The 24504-nt window shown below is 45.0% G+C and overlaps 1 protein-coding gene across 8 annotated transcripts in view; it reads right to left on the reverse strand.

The window, feature by feature from the left end:
* The window catches only part of LDLRAD4 (low density lipoprotein receptor class A domain containing 4), a 414465-nt gene that overhangs the window by 344029 nt on the left and 45932 nt on the right, over nucleotides 1–24504 (reverse strand). For 4 of the 8 annotated variants that reach the window (XM_017498497.2, XM_037727856.1, XM_037727857.1 and 1 more), the window contains exon 2: nucleotides 13669–13758. The exons of the other annotated variants lie outside the window; for them this stretch is intronic. The gene's annotated coding sequence lies outside the window, so the exon portion shown is untranslated. The remainder of the gene's footprint in view (nucleotides 1–13668; nucleotides 13759–24504) is intronic. 8 annotated transcript variants of the gene reach the window in all.

A 24504-nucleotide genomic window follows, 5' to 3' on the forward strand; every position in this document is an offset into this window, starting at 1 on the left:
TCCACCTTTTAAGTTAAGATGTCAGCAGTAAAGGTTCACAGCATTCCTCAGAGGTGGTGGCCAAGCTTCAGAACCAAAGCTCACCTGCCTCCAGGGCATTCTCTCCAAGACCCAGTGCTGAACTCCTGAATTCGCAGGGCCTCCATCATCGTCTCATTTCTGGGCATCCCCCAGGTTGGAAAAGTCCTAGATCTCCCTCCAGTGGCCTTTGTACCCCAGAATTACCGAGGAATAAGTAAAGGGATCGCAAATGAAAAACTTACATCAGGAGTGTTGATCTCCCACAAAGTAGAAGGCCACCTACTGCTGCCTCATTAATTGCAAAATAAATCCTCTGCGCAATAACCAGAAAACATTGTGCTGCTAAGTCAAGTGAAGAAAGCAGAAAACAAGAAAGGCCCTTCCATGCCTCATGGTATTTAGTCCATCCTAGGGCTCCCTTATGCTTTAATTTCTGCACCTAGAGGCATGGTTTGTAAAGGTTTTCAACATTTCCATTATATATTCCAGCGCAGAACCAGGCCTGAGAAAGCCCACCTCAATGGCATTCTCTCTTCCTCTCTCCTTTCTCAAAACATACTGGAGATGTTTCATTTCACAGGATATTATAAAGGGTAACCCACAGCCTACAGACGGGAGAATGTCTAGAATCTTTCTAAACGCCAAAATTATTTTACAACTCTAATGTTCCTGACCTGTCATCATCTGAATTAGTGGGAGAAAGTGGCAGGAACAGAGCATGGATCACAGAGCCACAAATACAACCAGAGCACACCCAGGCATCGTGCCAGCAGCCCACCCACAGACGGTCTATGAGCACAGCAAGGTATACCCAGTGCTGCTGTTTGCCATGTGCCATTGAAGCACCCAAGCCAATGAATGAGAAGAGAAGCCTGCAGACATGCTGTACCATTACCTCCATCCACTCCACAGCCAGACAGCTGGCAAGCTCCTTGAGGGCAGGGGACTTCTGAATCCCGCCGTGCTTCACTGACCCCAGCTGCGCCCCTAAGGGCACACAGCAAATGCATGTGGACAGACTATACTAAGAACACCCAACCTCTGTTTGGTAGCCTAGAAGGGAAAATTTTGTTTCACTGGGACATCTTCCAAAATTTCATTGAATTGGCTCAAAAAGTAACGAAGCAGTCAACCCAACAGATTTCAGGGCAACATTTTCCTGGTAAATGGAAAATGTCCCATGCTGGGACCTCTGCTTGGTATACCCAGTCAATCTTAAGCATAAAAAGCACAATTTTCAAGAAACATTGTATGCTCAAGAATGCAAGAGAAAATTACGCTGGTCATGAGACGATACATTTTAATTCCTCAGGAACATTGCTTTGTTAAAACTTGGGAGTTTTTAAAAGATCAATCACACTTACACTGATATTCTCATTGTTCCTGAGAGTCTTCAGATCTAGTTGTGGGTCTGGAGTAACTCGGCTGGGATTCAGACCGACTAGCCTGCAGAGCCTACTGTGGGGGAAGGAAGAGCTATACCTGTGATGATGTGAGAGGTGCTCCAGACACCCAGAGACCCATCCAGGTCCCTGAAGCTCAAGTTACACATTCTACAACCACAACCTGATCATCACAGCCATCTACACCTCACCCTCTGCAACTGTGCAATTCGATTTGTTTAAGACTTTTGCCAAGACCAACTTTTTCTAGCTTCTACCAACAAATACTCAATAACTATGTATTGAATTAACAAGTGAATGAGTGAATGAGCTTACAAGCTAACAATTGCTTTTGCCTTCTGACGCCCCTGTTGGTGGCAGAGGGCTTTGCTGCTGATTATGTCATTCGTTATTTTGTTTTCTGGAGCACAACAGATTGAGCCTCAGTTGGAGAGGTGTAAAGACGTCAGCAAACAGACTGGCTGGGGAAGGAGAGGCGGCATGGATGTGTGTGCCACTCTTCAGACACTCTCCTGAACAGACACTGTGCTGTGACTCAGAGGCCCAAACTCCATCCAGACTCGGTAAACAGCCTGTTTCAGTTTTATTTAGTTTTGTTATTGACCATAAACTGAGAAAATACCTCAGAGTTTAGTGAGACCCAGGAAATTAAAAAGAAGGGCTGATTGGGCCTCTGGGCAGAGCTGCCTTTCTTCAGGAAGTCATGGCACAGAGCAGCGCCTCCGGATCGATCCACTGGGGTTGAAAATGTGGTCTGTATGTAGGCGGCACCTCAGATATTTTTATAGACCTATGATCTTAGAGGTAAACTTTGATATAAATGAACTTTAAATTTAAATTTATGATTTAAATTAATGTTTAAAAGACATTTCTGTTCTAGTATAATCTAACTTCTGAGACTGCACTAGCACCTGACTTCTACTTTAGTTTTATATCTCACTAAATCCACAAATCAGGAGTAGCTCATGTATCAGATGGTAAACAACAAAACTCTTTTAAGATACCCTAATTTTGTTACACGTACAAGAAGCAGGTGCCAAAAAATGCCTTTAAAAACCCCAGATCTTTTGGGGTTTTTTAAAAAAGAATACCTGTCTAGAAAATAAATAAAGAAAAACAGGCAAACGAAGAAAGCAAATTAATGGGAATTTTCAATAGTTCTCAATTCTCCTGGCAAAGCAAAAAGTGCATTATTTAGAGTTTTAATGGTTTCAGGAGTGTTTTACCCAGAGTAAGTTAAGATATACTGAGATAGTTGGAGAATGCTTAAGATATAAACAAAGATTAATGGTGAGGAAGTTGCTACAAACTCTGAAACTGACTGCAAGCCAAACATTTTAGGCACATAAAGGGTTAATTAACACTTTTCTATGGAAAACCAGGGACAGGAAGGAATCCCCAGTCCCTCTTCTTCTTCAAGGATCAAGACACTGAGCCCCCTGAGAATTATGGGAAACAAAGTAATCTAGTTCGATGATAACCAGGGGGAGGAATGGATGTCCCATCAGCAAAGAAGAGGTACCAACTATGCAGGACCTGCCCGCTCCTCCAGCTGTACCCAGATGGGAGGACTGAGATCTCCTCCCGGGGTACAGCACCCCCCACAGTTCCTGAGCCCACCAGTCTGCCAACACAGTAAAACTCCCCAACAGAGTATGGGAAGAGCAGGAATCCACTGTCTTACATGGAACATCCAGAAATGTCCCCATGGTTCCTCCCAGAGGCTGCTGAGCCTCTCCCAGGAGCCCCTAATATCATGAGGAGGGCTGAGATATGGTGGGATTCTTCTTCAGGTAGGAGGAAGCCTATTCTTGAACACAAGTCTTTACCCCTAGAAGCTCGAGCACCCGACTTCAGCAAGAAGGAATTTACATCTGTCATTCTGCGACCCAGCTGTTCTCTCCACACCCTGTCTCTCCACGGCAGTCCCAAAGGCTGAGGAGTGGACACAGCTGGGTCTGTGACTGAGCATAGACAGAGATGGCCCTATAATTTTAACAGTGACTCATCTCTCTTTTACTTTGCAAAGTATGACAGTGACCAACTAGCAATCTTCACCAGTCTTATTTATGCTTTCTTCACTGAAATTCCCAAAAGATGGAGTCAGTGTTTTTGTTCAACTGTAAATTAAAGACAGATGACACTCCTGAAGATTTCACATTAAGTGATTAGAAAGTAACTGGCCCTATAGTACTAAATTCTACTTATATTTACACACTTACGAATCCTTGAATAGTTCAATGTCCTGCAATCTACAATATGCTTATAATCCCTTTAACACTGTTGAGTCATCACAAATAGTCTAAGCCTCATGTAATCTCTCATTTCCTCAGTTTATACACCTATGCAATGAGACAAATGAGAAACTGAATATGATATAAGTCCCTAGGAACTAAACCATATGCATGCTGGAACTGAACAATTCTACTTTCAGAACTCAGAAGACTATGAATGACACAAGAGCATATTCAAAACAACTGCTAAACAGGTCCTGTGCTGGACCCTTACAGCAGTGTGGAAAATACCAAGCAGTGGAGCCTTCTGAAGTGTTGGAAAGAGGAACAGAGTCCCGGCTCCTTATGAGGCCTAACTGGGGTTTCTAAAAGCCCCCAAATGTCAAAGTGCCCAAAAGCTTAGGGCATGGACAAGGTTGTTTCCACAGTCTCCTTAGTTCTTCTGCCAAAGCTCTGCACTTGTTCATTTCTTTACTAGGTGGTATTTTAAGTGCCTCTAAGATGGACAGTCATATTAGGGGGTCCTCATGCTTTGCGGGTATCATCACACTGCAGAAGATGTGGTCGACTGCCATGGTCTGCAGGACGGCTGCTGTGGCCCATGATTCACCCCGCAGAGTGACTTCTGCATGACTTTCCACTCACAGTCACTATATTGTGCCAACACCTTTAGACATTATTTTTAGATTGTTGAAATAGTATTTTTCAGCAATATTTTAACTTGAAATAGCCAAAGTTGTATCTGGTCCTATCATCGACTAAATTTTCCTTTACTATAAATTTGACACAGTTTTAATACAACCAACTCTAATATGGATAGCTGAAATAATCTTTCAATTTCAATAAACATGTTCTTTAAACAGATGGGGAAGACACCTTTATCAGTGTAATTTTGGCTAAGCTAACGGAAGGTGGCTAAAAAGGATATCATTTTCCTTTATTCACCTGATGTTGAGGTTGGGACATTTGCCTATTTGATTCTGTGTTACATTCAACTCATATTTACCTGGAGGATTATAAAACTGCCAGACATTTTATTGGTTAAAAGCACCCACATATTATAATTATGATTATTACAGAAGTAAATCCTCAGTTGGGAATGTGAAAGGAATATAAATTGATAACTGTTCCCATCCCATCTTCCTCATGGAACGGGTGATCACTTTGGAGAGGATGACAGTAGCATCTGGTCATGTATCTGATGGCTTCTAGGTTATACGAGATTTTCTAAAAATACCTAAAAGCCCAAATTATTGAATTAAAACTGGTTATGCCGGCACATTTTGTCTTAACTTCTTTGCCTCTTGTAAGATAAGGCTTTCAATGTTTTTCTCTGTATTGAACCAATGTCATTATTTTAATTCTTCCCCACCTGCCCTCCACATTCCAGCTACCAACACAATCGGCACACAGGTGCCTCTACCCCAGGCCTCTTCTCCACAGCTGCTGCCTCAGCTCAGGCCCTGTCCCCCTGGCCAGGGACAGCTCCTCACTGTCCTTCCTGGCTGGCCCTCTCAGCCTCTGTCTCCTTCTCCACTGACTCCCACCCTTAGCCACCAGACTCAGCTTCCTAAACACACATCTAATGACACTCCTCTGTAGTGGTTCCCACACCTTACGGGATAATCTATGCAGAGCATTCAAAATCTCATGGGTCCAGGAGGTCAAGACCAGCCTGGGCAACATAGTGAGACCTCGTCTCTACAAAACATTTTAAAAGTTAGCTGGTTGTGGTGGCACACACTTGTACTCCCAACTACTCCAGAGGCTGAGGCAGGAAGATTACTTGAACCAGGAGGTTGAGGCTACAGTGACCTATGATTGTGCCACTGCATTCCAGCCTGGGTGACAAAGCAAGACCCTGTTTCTAAAAATAAATAAATAAACAAAAGCTCTATGGTTTGGCCCTAACTTTCTTTTCCAACTTTATCTCCAGCTCTCATCTTCCTGTTCCAAGGACAACATAATATGAGTCAGCCTTAAAAAGGAAGGAGATTCTGAGACATGCTCCAATGTGGGTGAACCTTGAAGACTTTAAGCTAAGTGAAATGCATGAGACACAAAAGAACAAATACTGCATGATTCCACTTATGAGATATGCAGAGTAGTCAAATTCGTAGAGACGGAAAGTAGAAAAGTGGGTGTCAACGGCTGGAGGGAGAGGGAATGCAGTTAATATTTAATGGGTACAAAGTTTTGGTTTGGGATGATGGAGAAAGTTCTAGAAATGGATGGTGGTGATGGCTGCATAACGTGAATGTACTTAATGCCAGAGAACTGTACACTTAAAAACGGTTAAAGCACACTGTTTCCATAGCAGCCGAACCACTTTACATTTTTTCCAGCAATACACAAGGGTTCCAACTTCCCCATGTTATGTATATCTTACTACAATTTTTTTTTTAATGAAGGGGCAAACGTTTGAGGACAAACTTAACAGTGTTCTGTGAAAGTGGAGTTGAAGGACTGGCCTGAGTTTCCCCTACTGTTCTCTGGACAAGGGTGCAGACTTGACTTCCCTACCACAACCTCAGGGTTTCAAGAAAAACACGAAAAAATGTGGAGGGCCCCAGCAAACCAGATCCCAGGAGAAAAAGAGAAAAATTGTTTAAGTGTCAGGCTGAGCAGACAGACCCCAGACACCTTGTGCACAGCGGGATCCTCTCCCAAGCACTGAGCTTGCTCAGCTAACCCAGCATCGCCACGTAGCCTCCTGCAGGAAGCAAGCTGACTCTAAAACAAATATTATATGAAGCTCAAAAAGAAAGCCTACAAAGGAAAAGCCCAGCGGACACCTCCAATAGCCCCCTGTTAAGTTACACAATTGACAACAGAATCCCGTCCCTTGCCTGTCTACGTTACCCTCTGCCCACTCATGACACCTCCAATCTGACCATCGCTGAAATGACTGCCCCAAGCCAAATGAACCACACACCTCATGCTCCACTGCAAGCACTCTTAACCTTTTCCAGAGGTCAAAACCTTGCTGAGAATCCTATCAAAGCCCTGGCATTCTCACAGGAACTGGCAACATTTCAAGGAATTCGCAGATGCCCCCAGGCCCCAGGGGCTCATTAACTCTGTCCCAGTGCCTCTCTCCTTCATATTTCCCTTCTCCGCTGCACTTGAGAGGGACACTGCAACCTCCCTCCATTTGTAAGAATTATGTAACTCTAACAGATTTCAAGAATCCCTCAGGACTCTCTTTGAAAGGGTGGCTCGCACCCCCCACCAATGTCAGGACATCAAGGGGAGGTCATCTCACATCAGCTTGAGAGGCACAGCCTGTCAGACACACCACATCCCCAAAGGACGCCCCTCCCTGCGACTGCCCTCACAGATGCACCGATGTGACTTATGGGGACTGCTGCGATGCAGTCTGTTACCACTGGCACCAGCTGCCACAGGCGAGTCATCTCAGGAACCTGACCTTGGCAAAGCGTGTTTCACACTCGAGTGCAGTTCATCCGGGTGGCACCGAGCAGGGGCAGGGAGGCGGAAGACCGACAGGGAGGTGCCGGGGCGCACTGCCCCCCACACCATGCTGCAGGATTCACCTCACCCACACAGGGAGACCAAACCCTCAAAGCCAAATTTTCAAGCTGCTGCTGAGAATCCCATAAAAAGCAATGCTATTTCTAACCTCCTGCACCACAGAAAAATACACACGCCACCAAGCAACCCAGAATCTGAGGGTTTATTTTTACATCTTTTCTCCACATCCCCCATCCTGGCCTCCCCCACAAAATTTTAGGTGGAAAATTTGCTAGCTTTTTAGCAGTTTGACAATGCCATGCTAGGCATGAACTGACGGAGCTGCTAGCACATTTGAGTTTAGAGCAAAGTGTCAAGGTATTTTTCCCATACAACTCCACAGGTCTGCTTGATGAGAAACTAATACAATCTAATCACAGAAAGAGAGAATCCAACAAGCAGGTGGAGACGATGCCCAGGTCCCAGGCCACAGGCAGAAGTGGCAGAGGTGGCAAGTTTCTCTTCCCAACCTCTGAAAGTGGTGTTCACACTCACGGGCCTTTCTCCTTGCAGGCTGGCATCCCCTAATTCCAACTATAAACAAGGGCATTCGGCATCCCAGATGCCCTTGCTGCATTTCTGATTTTCTCAGTGCCACTCTTAACCCTTGCTATGGTTTAGCTGTGTTGCCACCCAAATCTCAGCTTGAATTCTGTCTCCCACAATTCCCACATGTCATGGAAGGGACCAAGGGGAAGGTAAATGAATTACCCCAGGCCATTCTCGTGATAGTGAATAAGTCTCACGAGATCTGATGGGTTTATCAGGGGTTTCCAATTTTGCTTCTTCCTCATTTTCTCTTGTTGCCACCATGTAAAAATGCCTATCACCTCCTGCCATGATTTTGAGGCCTCCCCAAGCCATGTGGAACTGTAAATCCAATTAAACCTCTTTTCTTCCCAGTCTCAGATATGACACTTTATCAGAAGGGTGTATACAGACTAATACAGTAAATTGGTATCAGTAGAGTGGGGTATTGTGAGGATACCTGAAAATGTGGACGTGGCTTTGGAACTGGGTAACAGGCAGAGATCGGAACAGTTTGAAGGACTCAGAAGACGACAGGAAAATGTGGGAAAGTTTGGAACTTCCTAGAGACTTGTTGAATGGCTTTGCCCAAAATGCTGATAGCAATATGGACTGAGGTGGTCTCAGATGGAGATGAAGAACTTGTTGGGAACTGGAGCAAAGGTAACCCTTGCTATGTTTATGTTGCCCAGGCTGGTTTCAAATTCCTATGACAACATTTTGCCCCCATCCTACAGATTTGCAGAACTTTGAGCTTGAGAGAGATGATTTAGGGTATCTGGTGGAAGAAATTTCAAAGCAGCAAAGCATTCAAAAGGTGACTTGGGTGCTGTTAAAGGCATTCAGTTTTATAAGGGAAGTAGAGCATAAAAGTTTGGAAAATGTGCAGGCTGACTATGCAATAGAAAAGAAAAACCCATTTTCTGGGGAGAAATTCAAGCTGCCTGCAGAAATTTGCATAAGTAGTAAGAAGCCTAATGTTAATGCCCAAGACTATGGGGGAAAATGTCTCCAGGCCATGTCAGAGACCTTCACAGCTGTCCCACAGGCCCAGAGGCCCAGAAGGGAAAAGTGGTTTTGTGGGCTGGGCCCAGAGTCCCCGTACTGTGTGCAGCCTAGGGACTTGATGTCCTGTGTCCCAGTCACACCAGCAGTGGCTCAAAGGGGCCAACACATAGCTCAGGCTGTGACTTCAGAGGGTGGAAGCCCCAAACTTTGGCAGCTTCCACGTGGTATTGAGCCTATGGGTACACAGAAGTCAAGAATTAAGGTTTGGGAACCTCTGCCTAGATTTCAGAAGATGTATGGAAATGCCTAAATGCCCAGGCAAAAGTTTGCTGCAGGGGTGGTGCCCTCATGGAGAACCTCTAGGGCAGTGCAGAAGGGAAATGTGGGGTGAGAGTCCCCACACAGAGCCCCTACTGGGGCACTGCCTAATGGAGCTGTGAAAAGAGGGCAACCATCCTCCAAACCCCAGAATGGTAGATCCACCAATAGCTTGCACCATGGGCCTGGAAAAGCCACAGACACTCAATGCCAGCCTGTGAAAGCAGCCAGGATGGAGGCTGTACCCTGCAAGGCCAGGGGGGAGCTGCCCAAGACCATGGGAACCCACCTCTTGCATCAGTGTGACTTGGATGTGAGACCTGGAGTCAAAGGAGAGCATTTGGGAGCTTTAAAACTTGACTGCCCCACTGGATTTTGGACTTGCATGGGCCCTATAGCATACCCTTTGTTTTGGCCAATTTCTCCCATTTGGAATAGCTGTATTTACCCAATACCTGTACCTCTATTGTATCGAGGAAGTAACTAACTTGCTTTTGATTTTACAGACTCCTTGGTAGAAGGGACTTGTCTTATCTCAGATGAGACTTTGGTTTGTAGACTTTCGGGTTAATGCTGAAATGAGTTAAGACTTTGGGGGGCTGTTGGGAAGGCATGATTGGTTTTGAAATGTAGGGACATGAGATTTGGAGGGACCAGGGGCTGTGACCCCACCCAAATCTCAACTTGAATTTTATCTCCCAGAAGTCCCACACGTTGTGGGAAGGATCCAGAGAAAGGTAATTGAATCATGGGGCCAGTCTTTCTCATGCTATTCTCATGATAGTGAATAAGTCTCATGAGATCTGACGGGTTTATCAGGGGGGTGCGCTTTTGCTTATTCCTCATTTTCTTTTGCTGCTGCCATGTAAGAAGTGCCTTTCACCTCCCACCATGATTCTGAGGCCTCCCCAGCCATGTAGTACTGTAAGTCCAATTAAACCTCCTTTTCTTCCCAGTCTCGGTATATCTTTAACAGCAGTGTGAATCCAGACTAATACAACCCTAAAGTTGAAGAATCAGGGGACAATGGTGAGACTGAGCTTCAGACAGAGGCTTGGGAGGAGAGAGAAGGGAAGAAGAGACATGTGAGAGACAGAGAGGTGGCCCAAATAAGGCTGAGGAACTCGGAAACTCTTTTAGAAGCTGAGGGAGGCCCCTGAATGAGGACCCCCAAACCTGGGATCCCTCCCAGAACCTCAGCACTGGCCACCTTGGTGTCACTTCCCTGACGGTGACCTGGAAGGCCAGCAGAGGCTGACTCATGGCTGCCCTGCTGCCTATGCAGGTGGGAAACCTCAGGACACCCCCTGCAGGAACTACCTTCATGGCTGAGTTTCAGTCCTCCTCAAGTTAGAGGCACCCAGCAAAAGATAGTCATTCACATGACAAGTCCAGTTTTGCTTTTTTTTTTTGTGGGGGGCTGTTGGAGACAGGATGTTGTTCTGCTGCCCAGTCTGGAGTGCAGTGGCATGATCAGAGCTCACTGCAGCCTCAAACTCCCAGGCTTAGGCGATCCTCCCTTCTCAGCCTCCTGAGTAGCTGGGACCACAGGCATGCACTACCATGCCCAGATAATGTTTTTGATTTCTTAGTAGAGCTAAGGTTTCATTATGTTGCCCAGGCTGGTTTCGAATTCCTGAGTTTTTAAATGATACTCCTGCCTTAGCCTCCCAAAGTGCTGGGATTTCAATCTTTTTTGTTTGATAACATTTTCATGAATTAATCTGTTTTATTACACAGTGCCAAAGATCACTTTGTACATACATCTGGTGACAATAAGCAGGACTTTATTTACCAATGCAGACAGCAGGGACCTACATTCAAAAGTAATAACTGCTTCTCCCAGTACTATTGATCCTCTGATTTTACCTTAAAAAGTTTAAATTGAGCACAAAGATAGAAGTTCAGCTCAGGATGCATCACCTGGGTCTAACGTTATTTTTTCATTGTTTCACTGTGTCTCTCCACAGGGAACACTGGTCTCACAGTGGAAGATATCCACATGGCCCCTGGTCTGCACCCGTGCCTTCAGATCCCTTAAGGACCAAGAATGAAACCAAGAGACAGGTGGAGTTTTCTCCAGCTTCACCTTTCCAGTCTGTGCTGACAGCCAGCCAGATCTCAGTGTGAGGCTGCACTATCTTACGCAGAGGTCAGGGAACAGTGTGGGCAGCTAGAATTAATGATTTCTTTGCCTGCACCATGGTGCCTTTGTGCTTAATCACGTCAGCAGCACTCCCCTATAGGCTCTAGCAGGATGCCACGTGAAATGCCTTAGCAAACTTCCGTAGTTCTGAAAGAGGACAGAAAGAGCAGGACCTCTGCTATTTTCCTCCAATCCCTCCAGCATGAGGATCACAGAAGAAAGCCAGCATTAGGGTGGAAAATAATAGCCAACATGTTGTTGAGTGACTACTGTGCATGGAATGCTGAATTAGGCATCTTCAAAGTAATTCCACGAAATAAATATTATCCCATATAAAGATGAGAAAAGCTTATGACTCACCACGGTAACAAAGTGAATGAAAGTGACCAAGCCAGAATTCAGGCCAAGGTCTGTGGCTTCTGAGTTCCCCACACGAATGCAATATGGCAAGTGTACAAGTGTTCAGATTCATCAAGGAGGGAAAAACTCAAAAGTGCATTTAATAACAGCCTAAACACAGGGACCCAGCTGCATTTTAAAACCAAGTCCAAATCAATCCACTGCACAGGGAGGCCGGCACATCCTACAGTTAATGCAAAGCTCTAGGACTTCTTGGGCCCTCCCAGGCAAGCAGACAGAGCAAAAGAAGGCAATGCCACCTGTCCATTTTATCAGCTCTTAGGAATGTCTCACAGTCCAGCTGTGAGCTGCTTAAGGGACAAAATTTTGCAAGTTAACAGAGCAAATATAAATTCCAGGACAGTCAGCTGTAAGAACCTATTTTAGAGGTGTGAAAGTTCTTATGACGCCTCTCAAGCTAAGTCTGTGCCTGAAAATTACCATGATGATGAAGCACCATGCAGCCATGCAGTTCTGCAGAGACGGTGATTTCTTCCTTAGCTGCTCTGATTTTCAGGAGAAGCAACAGAGCTTTGTATTTAATTTAAAATCCACATACACCACTACAGTCAAGACAAAGTTTTCCATTACCAATTTTGAAAGTTGCTTAAAATAGTTGATGGGTGAGGTAACCCCACATAAGGGGAGAAATCAGATATTTATGTCATTTACAGGAATTCTTTCTTTTGCTGAAACGTTGTAACTCAAGTTTCAGTCTTTGGGGGCACAGTCCAACGGTATGTTCCACTATCTAGTAAAATTCTACTTGAAGACAGTGCTAGTTTTTGGTGGGTCAATTCAATGGGAACTGCATTTGAGACAATAAAAGAGAAATGAAACTGTGCCCACGCCTTTGTCAGCCCTGGTAGAGACGCGCTGTCACCGCCCACTTCAAGCTGGCGGTGGGTGTTCCAAATGATGGAAGAAAAACGGCTTCTCCACACCCACCAAGTCAGCGAAGAGCAGGGATTTTTAAACCCCATGCTTTTCTGTCAGGTTAATAAAGGGATTGTGTGAATAACACGCATTTCGTCAGTCACTGAACATCCATGAGGCACGCGGTCTGGGTGTTCCCCCTGAGCTCTTTCCACCCCAGCCTCCCGAGAGCCAATCGAATGGGCGTGAAATCGACTCAGGAGAGAGGAGAGAAACAAACATGAGCTCAGCAGCGGAGGAGCTGCCCCCACGCAAAACCCAAGCCTGGTTTGCTCTGCTATGCATACTGCTTTTGCACCCGCAGTTTAGGAAGGCTCCAAACTGTAAAAAGTCTATTTACATTCCAGGGTCTGTGTGCCTCAGCAAGGAAGCACCGCATATCCTCCTGGATTCTCCAGGTGCCTCCTCTGCTGCCAACGGTAACCAGAAAGGAAAAGGCTGGGATATGCTCTAAGAGCTTCAGAGGGGATTCTTCCTCAACTCATTTCATTTAGCAAAAGTTTTATCAAGCTCCCTGACACTGCACATACTGTTCTAGGCCCTAAAGAAAAAATAAGTGGAAGGAAGGAAGACAAGTAGAAGGGATGGAGGTCCTTGACCTCATATTACATTCTAAAAAGAGATTTCCTGTAAGCAATGAATCCCACCACTAGGCACATTAAAAATCTAGAAAAAAATTTACCTTATATTTTATAGAATGTCTTACCTTCCTGAAATTTCTCATGTGTTTCTTCATTTGATGCTCCTGACATCAAATGAAGCCTGACAATGAGACAGAATAAGCATCAATAAAATCGGAGGAACTGAGAACACACGGCGTCGAGAGGGCCAGGGCATCCTGAGGCCAGACGCTGATGGCTGGCATGCCAGGTGGGGGGTTCCCAGCACCTCCAGCACTGCTACTGACCATCCCCCACCACGGCTGGCTCTGAAAACACACAGGTGTAACCCAAGCTTCTACTGGTAATAGATTGCCAAGCCCCAGCCATTAACATCCAGCCCCAAAAAAGAAACACACAAGCAAGGCACATCCTTGTAAAACCCAACGCGCCAGGCAGGTCCACCATTGCAGAGCAGCCCCCACCGTGACAAGTCTGCTTCCCAGGCATCATCACAGAGAGCAGGCATGAGTTTCACTCACCTTTTAAACTATATGGAAACTGATGAGAGTTCTTGGAAATGGCCCAGCAGAAGAAAGGGGTTTGATGTCACGAATGTAGAGCTTGAACCTCTAGGAGGAAAGATGAAGAACTTCTGTGAGCCATTTGATTTTTTGTGTGTCCCCCTCCCACGTTTCAAAAATGGTTAAATATTTGAGGGCTGTCACAGTAAGAGGCACAAATATCAAAATGAATAAAATACAAATGCAATGATAAGCAACAAGTAATAAAAGGAAGGAAGAGAGAAGGATGACAACACAGAATTACTAAACTGGGACAAAATCCCCCTCTGCCTCCACACAGCCACAGGGGCACTAAGTCCTCACCTGTCAAAGGACACACACTTGTTCCTGCAGAGGCACAGGCCTCCTCTTTGATGAGAGGCCAAATAACAGACAGTATCCCTGTTGGGCTGGTCTTCTTAAAATTTATACACACCCTAAAGGCTGTGAAATGACCATCGTCTTTCAAAACAATCCAAACTGTCTCAAGATAAGATGGATCCACCTAAAGGCAGGCAGGCCACAGTAATTCCTTTGCCGAAATATATGTCTGATTTCATGGAAAAAGTAGGCCCTCTAGCAGTGACACTCTGGCTGGAATGGTAATGTTCCTGACTCTGCCTGAAATGATGCCTTTACCTGCCTTCCATCCTTTTAGGAGAATGTCCTCCCAGCTAGTGCTCCAGATTTTGTCCAGTCCATACAACCTGTCACTGGCGTCCCCATCTCAACTGAGTGAGCATGCTCTGCAGGCATCGTACCATCCCAGGTGGAGTGCCGGCAACCTCAGGTGAGTGCCTCGTGCTCACAGAGTAGTTTCAGGTGAACTCAGCAAAGCTCAGCCTCAGACATCACAAACACCTCTCAGCACCCTGCCTGCCAGTGTACAGGACACACTCTTGTCCAAGGTGGACTAAGCCACCATCTGTCTAGCTTGTGTGCCGCAGTTCACTATCCAGGAGGTTCATACCCCAAAGCGTGCTCCTGCCATATGCCACTCCTGAGTGCTCAGCCTATGCAAAGACAGCCGGATAAAACCTGGCTGCACCTAGCTAGAGGAGCCAGGGAGATTCCTGTGGAGCTCTACCCCAGCCAAACACCTCCTTCCCATCAGCGTTGGGAGCCTATAGACATTCCTTTCTCCTCCTGTTTCTTACTTGCTGAGAGATGAAAACAACCCACTGCTGATTTTCCAGATCTTACTTTTTATTTGCCCCACTGAGGCTGCTCTATCCAATCTTCCTAGGATGCAAATGCTCAGATTCTTTGGAACAGAAGTCCGTGGAACAACCAGAAAGGTACTGTGGTGGGCAGAATTCTAAGGTGACCCCCAAATTGCTCACACCCTGTACAACTCCCTCCCCTTGAGCACAGTGGAAGTTATGATTGTCTTCTACCCAACCAAATGCCTCAAAGAATGCCTCTCCTCATACCAGGTGACCTACATAGGATCCCATCTCAGCAACATGAGAGTGACAGACTCCCTTGCTGGCTTGGAGAAGTGAGCTGCCACCTCATGATAGGGCCTGTGAGGGGCCACTTGGCAAAGCACTACAGGGGCTCTCCAGGACCTGAGAGCAGCCCCCAGCTGACAAGCAGCAAGGGAACAGGGAAATTAGTCTTGCAGTTGCAAGTCAATGAATTCGGCCAGCAACCTGAGTGAGCCTGGGGGTGGATTCTTCCCCACTCAAACCTGCAAATGAGAATAAAGCCTGGCCAACACCTTGACTACAGCCTGACCAGAGACCCAGCTAAGCCATGCCTGACTTTGGAGCCATGGAAACTGTGAGACAACAAATGACTACTGTTTTCAGCTGCTAGATTGACAATAATTTGTTATGCGGCAACAGAAAACTGATAAATATAACTTAATAATTAGGCTGGGTGCAATTGATCATGCCTATGAACTCCGTACTTTGGGAGGCTGAGGCAGGTGGATCAGGATGCCAGGAACTTGAGACCAGTCTGGTCAACACAGTGAAACCCCATGTCTACCAAAAAATACAAAAATTGGCTGAGTGTGGTGGTGCACACCTGTAGTTCCAGCTACTTGGGAGGCTGAGGCACAAGAATCACTTGAACCCAGGAGGCTGAGGTTGCAGTGAGCCAAGATTGACCCACTGGACTCCAGTATGAGTGACAGAGTGAGACCCTATCTCAAAAAAATAAATAACTTAGTAATTAAATATGGGGTACATAATATTAAGTGCATATGCATATATTAAATGTACACACAGTTGTACATTACAGCAGGCCTTTGCCCTGCCTCATCTACCAAAAGTGGAAATTCATTCTCCTACTCGACTTTGACCTCCTTGTGGGTGAAAAACACATCCCCATCATCCTGGCATCCCCAAGACTTTGCAGAGTATGTGGTACATGGGAGTCCTTTAACATTTGTTTATTTTTTTATTCTTAATTTTTGTGTGCACGTACTAGGTATATATATTTATGGGGTACATGAGATGTTTTGATACAGGCATATAATGTGAAATAAGCAAATCACACAGAATGGGATGTCCATCCCGTCAAGCATTTATCCTTTGAGTTACAAACAATCCAATTATACTCTAAGTTATTTTAAAATATACAATTAAGTTATTATCAACTTTAGTCACCTTGTTGTGCTATTAAAATTTTTTTAAATGAGCCAAAGTAACAGAATTATGATTTGTCGATGTCTAGTCACAAAAAGGCCATAGCAACCGAACTTATTCAGGCATTCAAAGCAGAGCTCATAGTTCTGAAATTAATTTCCAACTAGGCTGAAGATATTTGGCTTCATGTTCTACCCTCAAAGAATAAATGCACAACTTCTCCAGTACTGATTTCATTTTACCGGGTGAACCTGAGTCCGTGTTAGAAATGTCACTCAGTAGTTATTATTTTTGTCAAATAACCTTGTCACTTCTCTGCCATCTAGATATCTACAGTTCAAGGTTAAAAACAGAAAGCTCCCTAAGCAAATTTCCAAAGTAAGAATCTGGGACTCATTTTTAATTTTCCATTAGTATCAATAAGTCTTTTCTTCCCAGCTAAAGTGACAAAACCTGGATTGCTCAAATGACCCAGCTCTAATTCTGAAACAAAATGCTAATCCAATTTCCTGGCAATCTATTTCAAAATTTCTTTGGATTTTTTTTTTTTTTTGAAACAGGGTCTTGCTATAGTATCCAGACTACAGTGCAATGGTTGCTCACAGGCACAATCCTAGCTCACTGCAGCCTCAAACTCCTGGACTCAAACAATCCTTCTGCCTCAGCCTCCCCAGTAGCTGGGATCACAGGTGCATACCACCATGCCCAGCTCTTTAAGATATTCTATTTTTAAACTGATGATTTTTAACTCTTTTAAGCAAGACTTTAAGCTCTGTTGAAAATAATAATTCAACACATATTCAGTTCCTGCTACTCAAAATTGTGTCTATTTTTAAATTCTGTAAGGACTAGTTTTAACAACCGTGATAACTTAAAATATTTAAATCAATAAAATTACTTAAAAGAGTACAAAATAAAAACTTCATTCATTACAGAAACCTGTCACACTCCCCTGAAATCTACATTCAGGAGTGTATGATATATTGCCACTTCTTCATCAATCACTCAGCAAACGTGATCATTGTCTCCACGCTTTCTCCCTCATGTTCAGCCTCGCAGGCAGCAGGATTCTCACACCCAAGCCAAGAAAAATTAAAAACAGCAGTTCCATGACACAAGGCAAAGACGACAACAAACTCACCTCCTCCTTCCAGCATTAACTCTCTAGCTGTGAAAATAGCCACTGGCCTGCTGCTTAGCATCCCCCGTGTAGGGGCCAGCAGGGAACTGAAGGGGTCACTGACCCACCCCTCCCTCATCCCAGCCAAGAGATTTTCAGCTCCAGGTCACAGAACAAAGGCAGACCTGATGCCCCGCCCAGACCTCCTCCCTTGGTTCTAGTAAACACAGGCTTTTTCCAGAACCTCACCAAACACAACTCAACACCAAGCCCAGGCCTCCAAGAAAGAAGGCTGAGTAGAAACACTAAGCCTCCACCAAGGAAATCAAGCCTTCAGAAGAAAGGTTCACTCAAGAGGAAGCCACCAAGGAAAGCCAACAAGCACAGCTGCTCCGAGGAGAGAAGAGAAGGTGCTGGCGGAGCTCCTCACATGGCACACCCTGCGGCGCCAGGCATCGCAGCATCCACATGTGGCTTTCCAACAGCATGATCCAATGGGGCTGCCCATCTCACTAATGCCAAACTACCTCCTGAATGACACGTCCCAGAAACATCTGTAAGCCATGGGCCCCCAAGAGGCAGAGCAAGAAGAGGCAGAGTGGGTGGAACTCCTGAAAAGTGACAGGCATGAGGCCCTCGCTTGCACCAGAACAGGATTGCATGAGGGACTGGAGGAGGGAAAACCCCGAGGGGAAACAGGCATGTTTATTCTTAATCTTTACAGTTTTTCACTCTCTCTTTAATGTAAAGGAAGATGGGGAATTTGTTTGGGCAAAGGTTGAATCGAAGCCTGGCCACAGGCTTCCTGCCTTTCTCTGGAGCAAGACTCACTCCAGCTAGTGGCTGGGTCCTGGGAAGCAGAGCCATTTAAAATATAAGAGGCCGGGAGCAGAGGCTCACACCTGGAATTTCAGCACTTTCGGAGGCCAAGGTGGGAGGATTGTTTGAGTTCAAGACAAGCATGGGCAATATAGCAAGATCCCATCTCTATAAAAATAAAAACATGAGCCGGATGTGGTGGTATGTGCCTATAGTCCTAGCTGATCAAGAAGCTGAGGTGGGGAGATCTCTTGAGCCCAAGAGTCTACGGCTACAGTAAGCTGTGATCACACCACAGCACTCCAGCCTGGGCAACAGAGTGAGACCCTGTCTCAAAAACAAATAAATAAAACACAACGAGGCCTAGAGACAGAGTGGAGAGCCATCTAAGGGCAATCGTAACAGGACATAATACACACAGAGCAGCTGGTGACACATGAAATAGAAAGGAAAGGCATCCTTCCCAAAACCAAGCCTGCTTTCTGACACTTTTTTCAGTAATATTGCAGATGGGCCCACACCCTCAGGGCAGATGCAGTAACACATCTCATTTCTGCATCATGTACAATTTCACACCATAAATGCACATGTGCATTCATTCATTCAACCTGTAAATGCCACATCGTTTTTGTTTTAATAATTTTCTAACATCTTTACAAGCTCATCCAGCATAGCTGCCTAGCTTCTCTCTTGCTGACAGGTCTGTATTTATTCTGAGTAAATTGAAGCCAAGCTATACCAACCACAGGTGTATCTTTCCTGGGGCCTCGTCCAGCACCAGGAATCTGCACTGAGTCTGGCCTCAGTGAAGAGCCAGCAGTCATGGTGGCCCCACTCACAGAGTAGCAGGAGGTCTCCACCTGCCCCTGAAGAGTCCAGGCTGGGTCTACTAGGCTGTCATGCAGGGTGACCACGCACCAGCCATGGTTCCCACAGCCTACTCAATGCCGCTGTCCCCAGAGCAGCCTAGAGCATGACCAACTGTGTCCTAACAAAGCTGCAGCAAGCATTTCATCAGTGCCTTTCAGACTCAAGGAATACACATGGAGCATTCGGCACGGGCGATACCCAGGGACACCAACTTGGCCAGGAAGAGCGAGAAGGAGGTGAAAGCCAGGCACCGTCTGGCAGCTGCCTGGCTGTGTTTGAGTTTTCTTCTCCCCAAATAGAAAGGAAGGTCTCTTCAAACCAGATGCAACAGTAAAGTGTAGTCCCATTTTGCTCTCCGGGAACAAATGAGGAATGGTGACGGCCACCTGGCAAGTCCCTTCTTCTGGAGCACAGAGCAGTGACTCACCATTGCTGGGCACAGTTAGAGTGGCTGGTCTCTTCAAAGACCTGAGCCCCATGACGCCCTCTTGGGAATTTCTACCTGGACCAAGGCAACCCAGGCCCTGCGCGGCTGCCACACATAGGGCAAGAGCATCCCTCAAAGTCAACACTGAACAGGGGGTGGGGTGGAAACTGACTTGCTGGGATCAGTCCCTGTACCAGGGCTGGTTCAGCTTTTCCCACCCTCTACCCTCAACCAAGATCTGTCAGTCAAAGCAAAAGCAGTCCATGTGCCTAACGTCAACTGACACTCTCTTGGCTTGAGTGCTCAGGAAGCAAAGTTCAGAGGCCCAACCTCCTAAGCTTCAAAAATTCCAGAGCCATCTACAGGAAGACAGGACAAGGCCAGCCTCAGCATTCAGGGCCTCCACACAACAGGGGCTTATCAGATGCTAAACACGCTGGCCCTGTGTCAGATGCTGAGGCCATCAAGAGATGAAGAAGGCTGAGAAGAGGCCTTTGATCCGGACTCTTCTGTCTTCAATGGTAGCTAAGGTCTCCTTCGACAGACTCAGAAAGACCTTGTGGACTAAGTACCCAGAAAGTGTCCCAGAAGGCCCTGGTGGGAATTGGGAGATGAGCTTTCTACAGGCTCAGAGGGTCCCTCTCCACCTTTCGCTTTCACACAGGCACTGAATGACTACCATCATGATGCCGAAGAAACGGACAATCCTATAGTTGTCTACATCAACAACAAGAAATCATGTTGGTTACAATCACTTGAGTCTTAGCTAAGCCTCACTAGATTCTCATTATTTAAATATGTCAATGGTATAATAGGATCGTTGTATATTAACGAGAATGGTTTAAAAATCATAACACCGTATTTCCTAGCATTTCCAAATGGTAAAATGTTTACTGCTCATTTGGCGTATGTGTTTAGTTGTCACTTAGGTAAACTGAGCCAATAATAAACATCTATTCTTGGTCATTCTCCTCCATTAAACTATGTTTGATCTTTCCTCTGTAAATCTCCCACAGTACTAGCCACTGTGTACCTTCATACATTTCAAATGCAATATATACAGATGTATACATATAAACACAGCTAATCTCCAAATACATTACATACACACACTCTGAATCGTGGTATTTAAATACATACATATACATACATATCACATGTATAACTTTTTAAAGTTTCTAAAAACAATACTTAGTCTCATTATTTGAAATACATTTTCTCTTCCCTTGTATTGAAGATGACTTTTTTGCTGGCTGTGATCTCCACTCCTGAGGAGAGGAGCAAGCTCTACCCTCCTAGTGAAACCTGCCGATGATCCGAGGAATCATCCTTCGCAGCGCAGTCCCGCAAGGTCCAGAAAGCAGAAAGCAGCTAAATGTGTTCTGCTCAAGACAAACAGAGCTCACCCGATCTGTGTTATCTGCATAAACTTCGCAAATAAAGTCCTGGATCCAGTACTCTGAATAACTTAATGAAAACACATTCTACTGCTAAAGTACCTTTGCCTCGGCTTCCAGTGCTCTGATAAACTTGTACGTGGTAATCCAAATAGACCTGGAATGAGCATACTTTGTACTCTAGACTGAGCCAATTCAGACTCTACACATCTGTAGTGAACCCTGAGGGTCTACATTTCTTATTTTTGTTTTTTTAAAATACAGAGTCACCCAGGCTAGACTACAGTGGAGCCATCACAGCTCACAGCAGTCTCCACCTCCCGGGCTCAAGTGATCCTCCCATCTCAGTCTCTAATGTAGCTGTGACCATAGGTAGGCATGCCAACATGCCCAGCTAATCTTTTATTTTTTTTTTTTATTTTGTGAGAATCAGGATCTTGCTATGTTACCCAGCCTGGTCTCAAACTCCTGGGATCAAGAGATCATCCCATCTTGGTCTCTCAAAGTACTAAGATGTCAGATGTGGGCCACCATGCCCAGCCTCTACATATCTAACAAGCTCCTAGGAGACACCAGCACAGCAGTCCAGTAGCATGGCTCTAGACAGCCCTGGTGTGTTTGCAGATCAAGGTACCCTGCCTCGACTCCCCTACAAATACTTCTCCAAATCTACAGCAGCGAGAACCTGCCATGAAGGCAGCTATTCAAGTGACACCCATAGTCATGTTAACATGGATGTCAGGTGATGGACAGAGCCGCACAAGAGGATGCAGGACAGAGCATCCAGGGGACACCAGGAGGAAGGGGACGAAGAAGACCATGAGGACACTGAGTTTGCAAACGAGACCAGGCCTGCTGCAGACACTCCTGAACTGTTCAAGATGAAAAGACCTTTGGAAGGAGCTCCCAAACTGCTGACTCAGACTGACTCCAAGTGTAAGCACATAACATCAGACAGGTCGCTACGACCACAGCAGACTGGGAAACAGGCTTGGATGCTACCAGCCAAAGCCACCATGCAAATGGGCTTCCCCTCAGGAAAAAAAAAAAAAAAAAAAAAAGATCATCTACCCCAGTTCATTTGAAAAGACACAGATGTTCCAAATATTCCCACATTAACTGATCATTTCAATTTAAAATAGAGACATGCTTCTACTACCTCATCAGAGCACAATATATGATTGTAAAGATTATCACTGTGTGTAAGCCAACTGCTTACATTTCACTGAGCCAGTGTTTTAAAAAAATTACCAAGTTCCTCTTCATTTACACCATTCTTAGAATATTTCCCAGCATTTTCTCTATGAGACCACTGAAAAATAACCATTGTCATTGAAATCCTGCCCAGTTTGGGAGCCACTATTAACTAGTTAAAGTCTGGACATGCTGTTCTACAAGCTACTGAATTAATAAGGGTAAAAATAAACTTCCAGAAAAGGCAAACCCTACATTAGTGCAGCTTTCTCACATTCAAAGCCATGCAGCCTTTCCTCATTCTTGTGGGTTTCACAAACTAAGAAGCACAGAACACTGTAAACTGATTTGCTGGTTTCCATCCATGCTGCCAAATTTCCACTTCTGCAAAACCAATTTCAATCAAAAATAAAAAACCCCTAAAGTTAATCTTCTAGTTCTTTACATGGTCCAATTTATTCAGAATGCGGGGTAAAAAGTTGGAAGACAAGAAATCAATTGTTGGCAAATGATGTCAATGTTAATTTACTGTCTTCATTTTTTAAATCACTACTTTGTCTGAGAATCATTTCCTCCTCCAAATTCTGGAAAGTCTTTAAAAGGTGGACACTGCCAAACAATGGCCTTGTTATAAGCCAAAGTTTAGTTATTTTAAGGCATTTACTTTACTGCCTTTTAGCTGAAGTTCTCATGAAAATCCTTCCAAGCCACTAACTTTGTTAAGAATTTTTACAGGTTTACAATATAATACTGCACAGCTTCTAAACATTTCAGGGTTTTACTTAGCACATTACTTTAGCCTTTAAGAAAGCAGCGGAGTCTGGAGTTAACGAAACGGACGCCAAGAGGGCAAACACTGGCAGTGACTTAACAAGGCTGCATTCCGGAGGAACAGCTAAAGGGCAGCCTGTGGTGTGAGGCTCCTTCAGCCCCTGAGGAACAGACAGCAGAGGCAGTCTGAAGGCATAGCATTTTGTATCTACTGACTCACTAAAAGATCTTCCTTCCTCTGCCTTCAGTAGTAAGCTCAGACAAAGGAGCCCCATGTTTTCAGATGCTCAGATGAGACCATCTCCCACTAGGCCAGAATCCCAACAGGGGAGGGAGATGGGGAGAAGAGTCAAGCCAAGGAAGGAGGAGGGTGAAGGAGGAATTGAGACAAAGAAAAAAGGATGGAGAGTTCAGGACAGACTAGCAGGAAAGGCAGAGTGAGCACCGTCCGCAGCCCATCAACAGGAACAAAATATTCTGCCCTGGGATAAGAAAACAAAGGAAATCAGTAGAAAACTACAGTCTTAGCCTTAAGAGGAGAATATCTCCCCAGGCACATCTTGGAAAGTACAAGAGTTTCAAAAGACTAAAAAGAATGCGTTCAGCCAGGTGCACTGGGAGTAGGAGCTGTCGTCCTAGCTACTTCGGAGGCGACATGGGGTGACTGCCTGAAGTGAGGAGTTCAGCTCTAGCCTGAGCAGCATAGTGAGGCCTCATCTCTAAAAAAAATCTCTAAAAGAAAAAGAAAGAATGCACTGGTCTGTCCATGTTACCTTAAGTCAAAGCTCTGGAAGGACAGTGAGTGATTCACAATCTATGCCAGTTCTCATGGCACACAAGCTGTCACCAGGGGCCACAGGAAAGTTGCTGGACAATCCTTACATGTGGGTGATTTCCAATCAACCAGCCACTTCAGACATTGCATGTAACTCAGCTACTTCATTTGTTCATTCTCATCTTTTGCTTCTCTGGAAGGAAAAAGAATCCATGGAGACCTTTTCTGGAATCCTTCCAGAAAAGCAAAAGAATGAACAAATGAAGTAGCTGAGTTACATGCAATGTTTGAAGTGAGGTTTGCTCATCTCAGTTAGACGGCAGCAGGAACTGGATCTGAATGAAAACTGAGGGCTGATATCCTACATGCAAACACACCAGAGGCTGCTTACAAAAAGAGAATTCACATTCACAACCTATGTCCCTGGGCAACTTCACCATCCTGATCAAACTGTCCCCCTTCTTCTCAAATTCTACCACCACATGTGACAGGTGGAACTGGTGATGCTGCATTTAAAATGAATGGAATGGACCACTCTTCCAATAACTACTATGCTGCAGGCCTGTGTGCACACACTAGAAACAACACAACACACACACAGACATGCATGAAACTGATCAGTGATCAGAAATGGAGTTTCCAGAAGTTCCAAACATCTATTTGATAATTTTAAGTGTACAGCAAAAAAAAAGTATATGTATCATTCCACATGATTACATACCAAAAAATGTTTCTATCATGCACAGCAAAAAAAAAGTATATCACTCTACATGATCACATACCAAAAAATGTTTCTATTGTGCACAGCAAAAAAAATAAAAGTGTATCACTCTACATGATTACAT

Source organism: Cebus imitator, unplaced genomic scaffold (genome assembly GCF_001604975.1).
Source record: "Cebus imitator isolate Cc_AM_T3 unplaced genomic scaffold, Cebus_imitator-1.0 Scaffold242, whole genome shotgun sequence".
NCBI lineage: Eukaryota > Metazoa > Chordata > Mammalia > Primates > Cebidae > Cebus > Cebus imitator.